The 10,179-nt window shown below is 41.6% G+C and overlaps 1 protein-coding gene across 1 annotated transcript in view; it reads right to left on the reverse strand.

Moving 5' to 3' along the window:
• C1QTNF7 (C1q and TNF related 7) overlaps positions 1–9,836 on the reverse strand; it is a 51,336-nt gene extending 41,500 nt beyond the window's left edge. The window contains exons 1-3 of the mRNA XM_015862619.2: positions 9,621–9,836; positions 5,476–5,566; positions 2,325–2,445 (exon numbers count right to left, since the gene is read on the reverse strand). The gene's annotated coding sequence lies outside the window, so the exon portion shown is untranslated. The remainder of the gene's footprint in view (positions 1–2,324; positions 2,446–5,475; positions 5,567–9,620) is intronic.
• Between the last annotated feature and the right edge of the window lie 343 nt (positions 9,837–10,179).

Consider the following 10,179-nt stretch of genomic DNA (forward strand, 5'->3'; position numbering starts at 1 on the left):
TATTTCCAGATCCGTTAAAGCCAATTTGAACGCCTCGATGACAGATAATGTACTTCACGAAAACTTATTTGAAGCTTGATGCTCTTGTATTGAGCTTTGTAACTGCCTGTCTCAGCTAAATAAGCTCCCACTCCTTTCCTCGGACACTTGCCAACTTTTCTAATTTAAAGCAACTGTCTGCTCGCTATAAAACTCCTGCTGGAAGGAGCTCAATGTATACTGCAGAGCAACGAGCAAGCGAGTGCTCTGGACTGAAGAGGTGGGACAGATTCCTAGCCGGACATGGGGCACAGCCTCCCCGAGGTAATGTTATATCATCTTTGGAAAGCATTATCAGCTAAGTCGTCTCCTCGGTAAAGACACAGAAGAGGAAAAAAATCATACTCTTTCTGGCATGTCATCCCCTCAGCGTGGGATTTGGGAGGAGCACCATCTGTCTCAAAGTGAAGGAAGAAGCAACAGCCTCAAATGCACCAAGTGCTCAGAGCTGCCAAAAGAGCCTGCTCCCCAGATCCGAAGGGAGGCTCCCCATACTTTCTGAGGCAGGAGTCCTTGCTCTGAGGCTTTGGGGACAGGTCCAGGGACTTTCTCCTGGGCTTCCTCTGCTGCTGCTGCAGTGCAGGGTGCTCCTCTCACAGAGGTGGAACTGAGAACCTAAATGTGTCCCCTGTGATTTTAGAGATTTTCAAAAGAAAGTCATGGCAGATATCCTATCTTCTGAGACACCACCAAGCTTTAAATAATAGAGGCATGACTTCCAAAGGCATCGACATACTGGAGATGACTGTTCTGCTTTGCTCATATTAAGGTAGTGGAGCATGTGAAATATGATTCAAGCAGAAGAGCTGTTTAAGCTCATGTGGAAGGAGAATAATTCCTCCTTGTGAGGAATTTATTTCAACCAGCCTCAGCTGACCCACATGATGTGCATTTATGACTTGATAAAATTCCTGTTTTACAAATATGAGTTCTCTGCAGAACAGCTAAAAATAAGCAAACAAAAAGGCATCAATATGTGGACCCAAACTATAATACAGTGTGATTTTGGAAATTTCAGTTTCTGAGCACCCAAATTCCATGTTAGTAAGATAGCATACTTCTGTAGATGCTTATGCTGGGCACTGTCTTGAAATGAGGATCATGAATAACCAATTGAAATATTGGGCACTTTTGGAAGTCTATGTAACAGATCTGTTCATGCCAACATGACATAAGGATTACTGATATCATTAGTAAGTTACTTTTGCTTTGTCAGCCATATTTTCTTGCAAAATTAACATATGCTAAATGGGCTCATTAGACTGGATTAGACTGAATTTTTCAAGTGTTTGTTGCACCTGAAAGAGGAAATCAATCTTACATGTGAAAACCAGCTAAAGTCAAAATGCAAACTGTTCATTCAAATTTTCTAATTCACTAATTTCATATTCAATGAAATACAAGGGCTGCTGCAAAAGTAATGCCTCCTATTTTATTATATTGGCCTATGACATCAGAGGCAAATATTGGTGATATGGCAGTAGAAGTTGAACCTTCCCACCGACGTTCTGTTACATTTTATTGCCACGCAGCAGATGGCAGCAGAGGGGCACTCTGAGGAAATGGCTCTTGACATGGAAGTGTGGATGAAGCAAAGGTATGTCACTGAATTCCTCCAAATGGAAAACAAAAAATGCCCCCCTTGACATTCATTGATGATTGCTGAATATTTATGGAGGCTGAATAGTGGATGTGAGCTCAGTGAGGCAGTGGGTGGTGCATTTCAGCAGTGGTGACAATTACAACAGACCACCTCCACTGGCAGATATTTTTACAAGTGCAGCATGCAGGCTCTTGTTCATCTCAGGCAAAAATGCAGAGCTAATGGTGATGACTGTGTTGAAAAATAGTGTTTTGTAGTTGAGAATTTGCTCTATCAAATAGTGTTATTGTGCTCTTTGTATCTGTTGTAGTTTTCATGGAAATAAATTGGAGGCATTAGCTTTGTAGCAACCTATGCATTAAATATTTCAATTTTTTAATTAATAACAGGATCCTGTGCACTCAATCAATATAGACAAAATATTGCTACCAATGATGAGAGTAAGGATTTCAGGAAACCATTTCTGTTTCAATGAAGTATAAATTAATGATCTGCTGGTGAACTTCGTTGCAGACAAAAGTGTAGTGAAATACTAATACTGTCCTTATCATATCACTTTCATGTATTGTAGAAGCTCAATGGTTTTGGTGTCTTAATTTTCATTTTGTGAGCAGGAATTATTTATATCCTTTTAGGCACAGGCAATGCTGTAAACCTGTATTGGCATGCTTATAGTAATTACCTTGAATTCAGAGAACATTGCCCTCATTCTCACGCCTGCTTCTTTCTGCATCAGTTTAGGAAAACATGAGCTGCTGCATCTTATTCCTATTCATTCCTTGGGACCGCAGAGGCTATTGTCCCTGCCACAGAGGAAAAAAAAAAAACAACAAAAAAGGTTATTAGTGACATAGAGTAGACTGGCAGGAATTTATATTGGCTTTATCTGTATTTATCTTCTTGTCTTGCTGTTGAACACAAGTTTTCATATGGTCATATACATGTGGATGTTTGTTGCATAATAGTTTGCTGTGTCTTGAATACAAAAGAATAGAAATTCATGTGATAGATACATGAGAGAAACTGTGCTCCAAGGATTGTAGTCATCAGATCCTTGAGAAATTGTCATTTTTTTATCCTCTCATGAGAAAAGCAGCTGGGATGTTTTTCTGATGGCTTATTTTAATTCTTTCTATGACCAAAGTATTTTAAGATTCAGGAGGTTCTAATAAGTATCAAGGACATTTCCAACACATGTATCTGAGCCAGGAATCAAACAAAACCTTTCTCTTGCAGCGAACCACTAGGCAATTGATTTGCTGGCAGGAAGGAATACAACTTTGAGGCATTAAAAAATGAAGTATCCTTTGATGCTGGGATTTAGGATTTTCCTCTGTTATGGATGAATGCATTTACATCCAGATAATATACATTTCAGTTGTCACAAAGTTAATGTAACTGCATCAACTACTCATCTTGGTACTGAAATGAGAATGAGAAGGTTTATATAGCACAGTGCACTCTAGGAAGTCACAAAGCTGCTAACAGCTAAAAGCCTTACTCTCTCCTCATCTGCAGTGATGTGAATGAACTTCATTCAGGTAAACAGAAATATTCCATTGTCCAGTGACCTACATGAAAATCAAATGTTACAAGAAAATATGATGCCAAAACACACAAAAGTTTTTGCTTTGTTTTTAAGGTACGCTGGTTCATCCACCTGGAGAAGTCCAACAAATGAATGGCTGCAGAGTGGGATATGACCATGAGGAACAGCACAGGTCTGGTGGCTGCTGGGACTACACATTTCAGAGAGGCATCTAGATCCCAGTGGATTAACTCCACGTATGTTTTTGTATTTGTATGGAATGCAAAGTGCAACTCCAACAGGACTTCAGATTTTTCAAATGAGGATAATTTATTCTAAGCCTAAATTTGCTAGAAAACAAAGTATAAAGCTCATTTACCCAATGTGATTACCCAACTGAAATCAGTTCAGCTCTGCACCTCCATTCAATCACTAGCCACCAATGCAAAGCTAACACACGGGATTTAAATCTTATCTGCTTGGTGCAGCTTGGAACAGCAGTGCTATATGTACTGTTTGGAAATGGAGTGTTAATTGTTGCAAGTGGTGCAGCACGTTGCATTTCTCACCTTCCAGTGAATCAGATCAACCCAGTGAGGCTTGGAGTCTCAATAGGGTAGAGCACTGCAGCTCCATTTCTTCCACTATTTATCAGCAATTAAAACTTCAGTTGGAGTCCCACTTCACCTACATACTTCTCCACAAGATGAGGAAGGCTTTTCTCCTGCTAATTTTCCCCTCCCTTTTCCTTCAATGGCGAACTTCTCCATCAAGAGTCTTACAGACCAGAGCACTGAATTGCAGAAATGTATTGATGACTTAAGACACTGCTGGGAACTCAATGAGACTGACGAATAGGAAAGGGCTCCTGAAACATGTAGAGTGTTATACACTAACATCAGCAAAAAGCAATGCTTTATCTAAATTGCCCATCTATCTCTTTTTTTCTCCAGTAATCTCCTTCCTCAAAGCATAGAGTGTGACCACTGTTCCAAATGCAGAACCAAACAAACAGCAGAAATAACACTTTTGTACTACAGAACTATCTGTTTTCAGTTATTAAAACTTTCTGCCTTGTGCTTATTATTCTTCTTTTATTTATCTTAGTGCATTCCAGTTTGTTGTACTGCAGACCAATATAGCTGTTCTCCAAACTCTAGACATTTATGTTACTAAGAAAATGTCATGTTCGAATCACTGGGCACAGCTGTCTATGGTGGAAAGGGAAATAAAGTCCATATCTGTCAGTTCACGTCCCTTGCAGAACAGGGTTACTGCCCTTGCTTCATAGCTGGCCATACAGTTGTACACTCCAGAGGCATCTCAGCTTCCTCTCCATGAGGCCTCAGCTTATCACTCTTCTTTATTTTGGAAGAGAAAGAGGAAATAGGCCACCAGTTTATCTTCTACTCATATTAGCCAGATGGAATGAAAACATGCTTGGTATTCAAGACAGTGTAGTAAGAATAGCTTATATTTATTTTTCTTCTGCCAAGTGAAAGCCCAGCAGCAATGAAAGATAAGCTGGAAAGTAACAGATTCATTTAAAATTAGCCCACACAGTGGTTTGGGAGTACTGGGAAATAAAACAGTTCCTCTGAGCACCATTAACAGCTGTCTCTATGCCAAGCAAGAAGTTTGTACCTGCAGGAAAGCCAGCTCTGCTGTCCCTGTGGCATTGGTGCTGTGGTACCTCCACTGTTATCCACACTGCTCGTGATGCCACTGTCAGTGCTCTACAAATATGGGTGAAGTACCAGCCCCACTGCTGCTCCTCCAACACATTAAACCCTGGGCTTTAACATTTCTACGGAGATGATGGCTCATTGGTTTTGGAGATCATGAACAATAAGAGTGAGGACAACTGTACTGGAGAACTTAGCAACCTCAGGCTTTATTCTTTTTATTGCCCAGGACGAAAGGGTACATTAGTGAGGTTGTTTCTACAAGCTCCTCATTCAAAGCCCCTATGAAGAGGAGTACTACAGACATACACAAAGGATAACAACTTTTCACTGCATGCACACACCAGTCTTAATTTATATGACACGAATCTATTCAACCACACATATGCAAACTACTTATTTTTCCTATCTTCTCTTTCAACCAGACAGGGTAGGAAAAGACTTTTATCCTATTCCACACTCCAAAGGGCTATACATGTAGCACTTCAAGTCATAAAGAAAACATCAGCTTGAACTACTTTCAAGTTTCCTTATTTTGTTTGTTCAAAGAGAAAGTTATTCGATTCCTTATGCTTCATTTATCTGAAGCAGCCTGCAATGTGCTAGCTGAGTGCTCTGACCTTTTGCATATTCTGTAGCTGATTGGTTCGGCCATCCATCTTCTCCACTTGTTGAAACCCTCACTTAGCAAAGAAAGGCCAACAGCCAAGCCTGCGTGAAAAATGTGATGCAAAAGGAATCAATTAGGAACAGGATATATTTCATTGCATTTCCCATAGTATATTAGACATCGAAGATTATGTAGAATCTGAAAAAGTGCCGAAGGTGCCTGAACTTCATGGCCGATGACAAATTATGACTATATTACAGCTTTAGAAAAATCTTTTTGGGAAGAAAATAATCTTACAAAATCTCTGGTAGAAAGCAGTCAGTGTTCCTATTATTTCCCACAGTGATCTAAGCTTTACTAGTTATTCTAGTTTATTTCTGACTACGTTTGCAACTTCTCTTATTTAACACAGCTAAGACCAAACTCTTTATTCTCCTCGGTGAGCCATGTCTAATTCAAACTATTTTTTTTGACAGTTCCATCCTCACTTTTGTCCAGGAATGTGAAGAAAGGAAGGAAAAAAGTGATACAGAGCAAATAAAACTCCCATTTGTTTAGCTGCCCCTGAAATCACAACTTCTCCTCTGCAGAATGACAAAGCTTTAACAGAGGGATGGGGGTTGTCCTGTAGGTAGAGGAGCCCATAGGCTGGTGGCCAAACAACCTTCCAAACAGCAGGAGGTCTGGACTTGAACTTCCTCAGGCTCTGGGAAGTGCAAAGCCTGCATATAAAACTTGCCTGGACAAATGTTATTTATAGAACATTACCACTTGGATATGGAGGGATGCAGCTGTACTAATCATGTTTTACGAGGAGTAGGCTTTTAGTCCTAAAGGAAATGCAGAGAAGCATCACAGACCTTTAAAAATGGTTGTTTATGAAAGAGTTTCAAGTACTGCTGAGCTTGAGGATAGGTGAAAAGCTCACTGTAAAAGAAATTCAAACACAGAAGTTTATTTTGAACTGTTAATTTGTGCTGAATGTTTAGCAGAAACAATGGCATTTGAATGGCTCATAGTCCAGTTATCTGGTCTCAGATCTTACAATTATGTTCTAGCAATTATTCCCTGCAGTCAAAGAGAATTGGGTAAGAAAAGACTGTTTACCTCAGACAAGGATAGGAATCATTGTGAATTCAGGCAGTGCAAAACCAGGGCAAAAACATAAAAAATATGGATTTGCTTTTTCTGATGAGAATGTTTTCTATGAACAGAACAGCTGAAAATGTCCTCTTCCCTGAAGAGGGCATTTGTTCTACACAATTCAGAAAGTGTCCCTTCTTCCAACCCTTCTTCCAACCCCTGTGTAGCCCTTGATCAGTGTGTTGCTTGTACAGAAGGGGCAGCAGCAGAGTACAGCGGTGTGTTCATGCAATGAGACAGCCAGACAGTCTTTAGAGCTATTTTCGTAACGCAGTAAATATCAGCCTTGCACATTAGGCACCCTGTGGTTCTCCCTGACTGCAAATACAGCTTGCTTGGGTTTGAAGAGAGCTTTATCTGACATCCTCCTGCAAACGATTCAAGGGTTACTCCAAGATAAAATGGCAACTGCTCAAGAAAACCCAACGCTATATATGAATATACGCATGTATATTCATTTCTGCTGTTCCTTCCATCTGTCTGATAGGCTGACTTTCCAGCTGCTGAGTTGCTATCAGAGGGTGGCATTTCTTCTTTTAAATGGAAAGAGGATTCTTTTAATTGTTAATTGATACCACCCCCTGGAGCAAAGGGTGGATGAAGCACGATTGATTACAGATGGCACCGCTATACAGCAGTGGAACAGGATGTGATGTGCATTAGCAGCAGAATACCTAACTACAAGGGCTCAGCATCAAAAACAATCAATTCAGTTCAGTCTCTTTGGAAAGTCTGGAAAGATCCATGCCATTAAATTCCTGTTCATAAAACTTTATTGTCTATGGATGCTTTTCCAAGTGAGTAGGCTGTTGGCTACACACATTTCCTGACCTGTACAAGTTCTCTGACACTAATGGTAACAAAATATAGCTGACAACGCTCTGAAATGAAACAGCTGAATCAAAACAAACATATCACTGCTGTCACAATAAGTCTGACTACTTAAAACTACAGAGGTAGCATAACAGCTCTGATCAGCACGAGTAATTTATCTTAAAAAGTTGGAACATATGTATTCATTAGTAGAAAAGCCTTCCTTTCATTTGTTCATACGTGCATCAAAAATGACAGAAGTTGAAATGAGGGATGTAAAATGACACATGCCTGGAGGAGTGGCCAAATGCACGAGCTCATCTTTTACTGCCTGGCACAGGAGTGGTACAGACACCCCAGCTCGTGGTGCTTCTTGTGAGCAGGAACAGCTGAAGTCTCTAACGTTAATTGCAGGTTTTCATTGAGGTGCCTCAAGCAAAAGATTACAACATTAGGGTCTGTTTCCACAGTGTCATGAGCCTTTGCATCCCTTTCTGCAGGAAGGATGGAGGCTGCCCAGCCTGGCTCTGGCCAGGATATTGCACCACAAGAGAAAGGGATTGAAAACCCTGCTCCTTCCTAGTCTACTGCTCCCGTAACAAAGCTTGGAGCTTGCCTGCTGCCGATTGGTGGACTTCATCTGAGGTCTCAAATAGGGTTAAGGACAAGAGGGGCACACAACTGATCCAGGCAATCAAAAAAAATGTTGCTATCAAAATACAGCTTTCTCCAGGCTTTAGGGGCCCAAGCAGGATTTCCATCAACTCTAGGGTTTCTGTATCTTCAGGTAGGCCTGGGGCTCCCTTGGGCTTTTATGTTGGGATATGAAAGGAACAGTGGAGCTGGGTTAGAAGGAAGAGTTCCATGCATGTTTCCTAGCAGTCCTGCTCAGGCTTCACTGCTTGGAAATGAAGGTACAACTTAACAGGAACAACAGCAAAGAATTTGGAAAAGCAGAAAGCAGGAGTTGGAGCAGCATCAAACCCTGGAAAGCTGCAAAGACCATCTCTGTTGCAATCCTGGCCAGTGCTGAGGTGTTCGGCTAGCTCACTGCAGCAGGGATGGGAATGTACAGTCTTAGATGAAGAGACACGCGTGTGTGGATGTGGAAGGTCTAAATAGGAAAAATACAGCCTTATGTATGCATATTTTATGTCCAGTTTTCTTGCGATGTGTGTTTCCTAACCAATTACTAATTTACTCCATCTATACTGAGTAAACAGACCAGCACTCTGGGAATCTGTTTTTAATTACAAAGTTATTTCATTTAATGATGAAAAACGAGGATATATATTTTTTTTCTTTTTTTCTTTTTTTTTTTTTTTCCCTGTCCCATGTGACCTCTTTTCTATAGGGCTTCTATTTTAAAAATTTCCAAGTAATTTTCTCTCCTGGTTCCAGAATTTCCCTGTTCTCCACCCCTTATATTTCTTGGACAGTACAACTCCACAGTAACTAATTGCACTGTGAATATTTATCCTTGCATATACCAGAGAGACTGCTCATGTCTATAGTGCTGTTTTTCAAAGTTTCTTCAAGCTTCCTGAGTGACTGCAGCCAAACAGCCCAAGAGGGATAGCACTGCAGGTCAGAGGTTACATCATTAGGAATTGCTAACAAATAATAATTGCACTAATGTATCTTTGTGCCTCTTTGCAGCATATAACAGGACTCATTAAGGGTTCCTCTACTGGGGCAGAAGTACCTGAGTGGGCTTACATGTATGAGGCTCATCTTTGAGAGACAAAATTGGTTCCCAAATAGCCCCAGAATGTAGGCAGCATGACCATGGCTCTAATTGCCACCTTTAGACACCGTCCCTTCATCTAAAAGACTGACCATAGTTTGAAGATGGAACACCTGGAAAATTGACCCACTTTTATGGGGTATTTTTTGCTATTTTTAAGCAGGTATTTCTCTCTGCTTTCCAAATATCTTTTCAAGAGCCTTCAAAATCACTTCTCCCAAGAATCTCTCAGACAGCATCTGTGGGTTAAATCTCTGACAATGTGAAACTCAAGGGTGTCCCCTGGGCCCTGTCCTGCTGGCAGGGTGCAGCCTTTCAACACTCCTGCTGTGGCTGGCAGAAAAAGAGATGGTTGGGCAGCAGCAGGAAGATGCAATGAACATTTCAGGCATTTCAAACCCTGGCTTTTCAATGCAATTCAAAGTTCTGGGATGTTCCAAGTGTGGCCTTACCTTGAGCGTTGGATACTGGTTTGAGCATCTCAATATAAGGGCATAAAGCTGTTAAGAGTGTGTCCAAAGGAGGCCTACAAAGATTGGGAAGGGTCCACTGATTCTTCCAGCCCAAAGCAGAGGTGCTGAGGGGAGGCCTGATGGCGGCTGCATCTCCCCACAAGGAACGGAGGGGCAGCGCTGAGCTCTGCTCGCTGTAACAGCAACAGGACCCGAGGGAACGGCATAGAGCTATGCCAGGGAGGGGCAGACTGTGGCATAGAAGTGGCATTGTGTGCATGGCAACCAAGAATCCACCACCCCCACAGCATCAGGTCTGAGGCACTGTGAGCTCCTCCGGGCTCAGCCGTGGGGCTGACGGGGCTCTGAGGTGAGGCTGGAAGCACCCCGTGCCCGGCAGGCCAGGCCAGCAATTTTTCTGCCTAGTATTGCCCTCTGCTGGCACTTTTGAGAACACCATCAACATTTTAGTTACTAATGCCGAAGCCTGTTAGCAGCCCGCTACTTTTCCCCTTATACACCTGAGCAAAGCCAGCCCAGAATTTCTAAGCCTGATGCT

Source organism: Coturnix japonica, chromosome 4 (assembly GCF_001577835.2).
Source record: "Coturnix japonica isolate 7356 chromosome 4, Coturnix japonica 2.1, whole genome shotgun sequence".
NCBI classification, from domain to species: domain Eukaryota; kingdom Metazoa; phylum Chordata; class Aves; order Galliformes; family Phasianidae; genus Coturnix; species Coturnix japonica.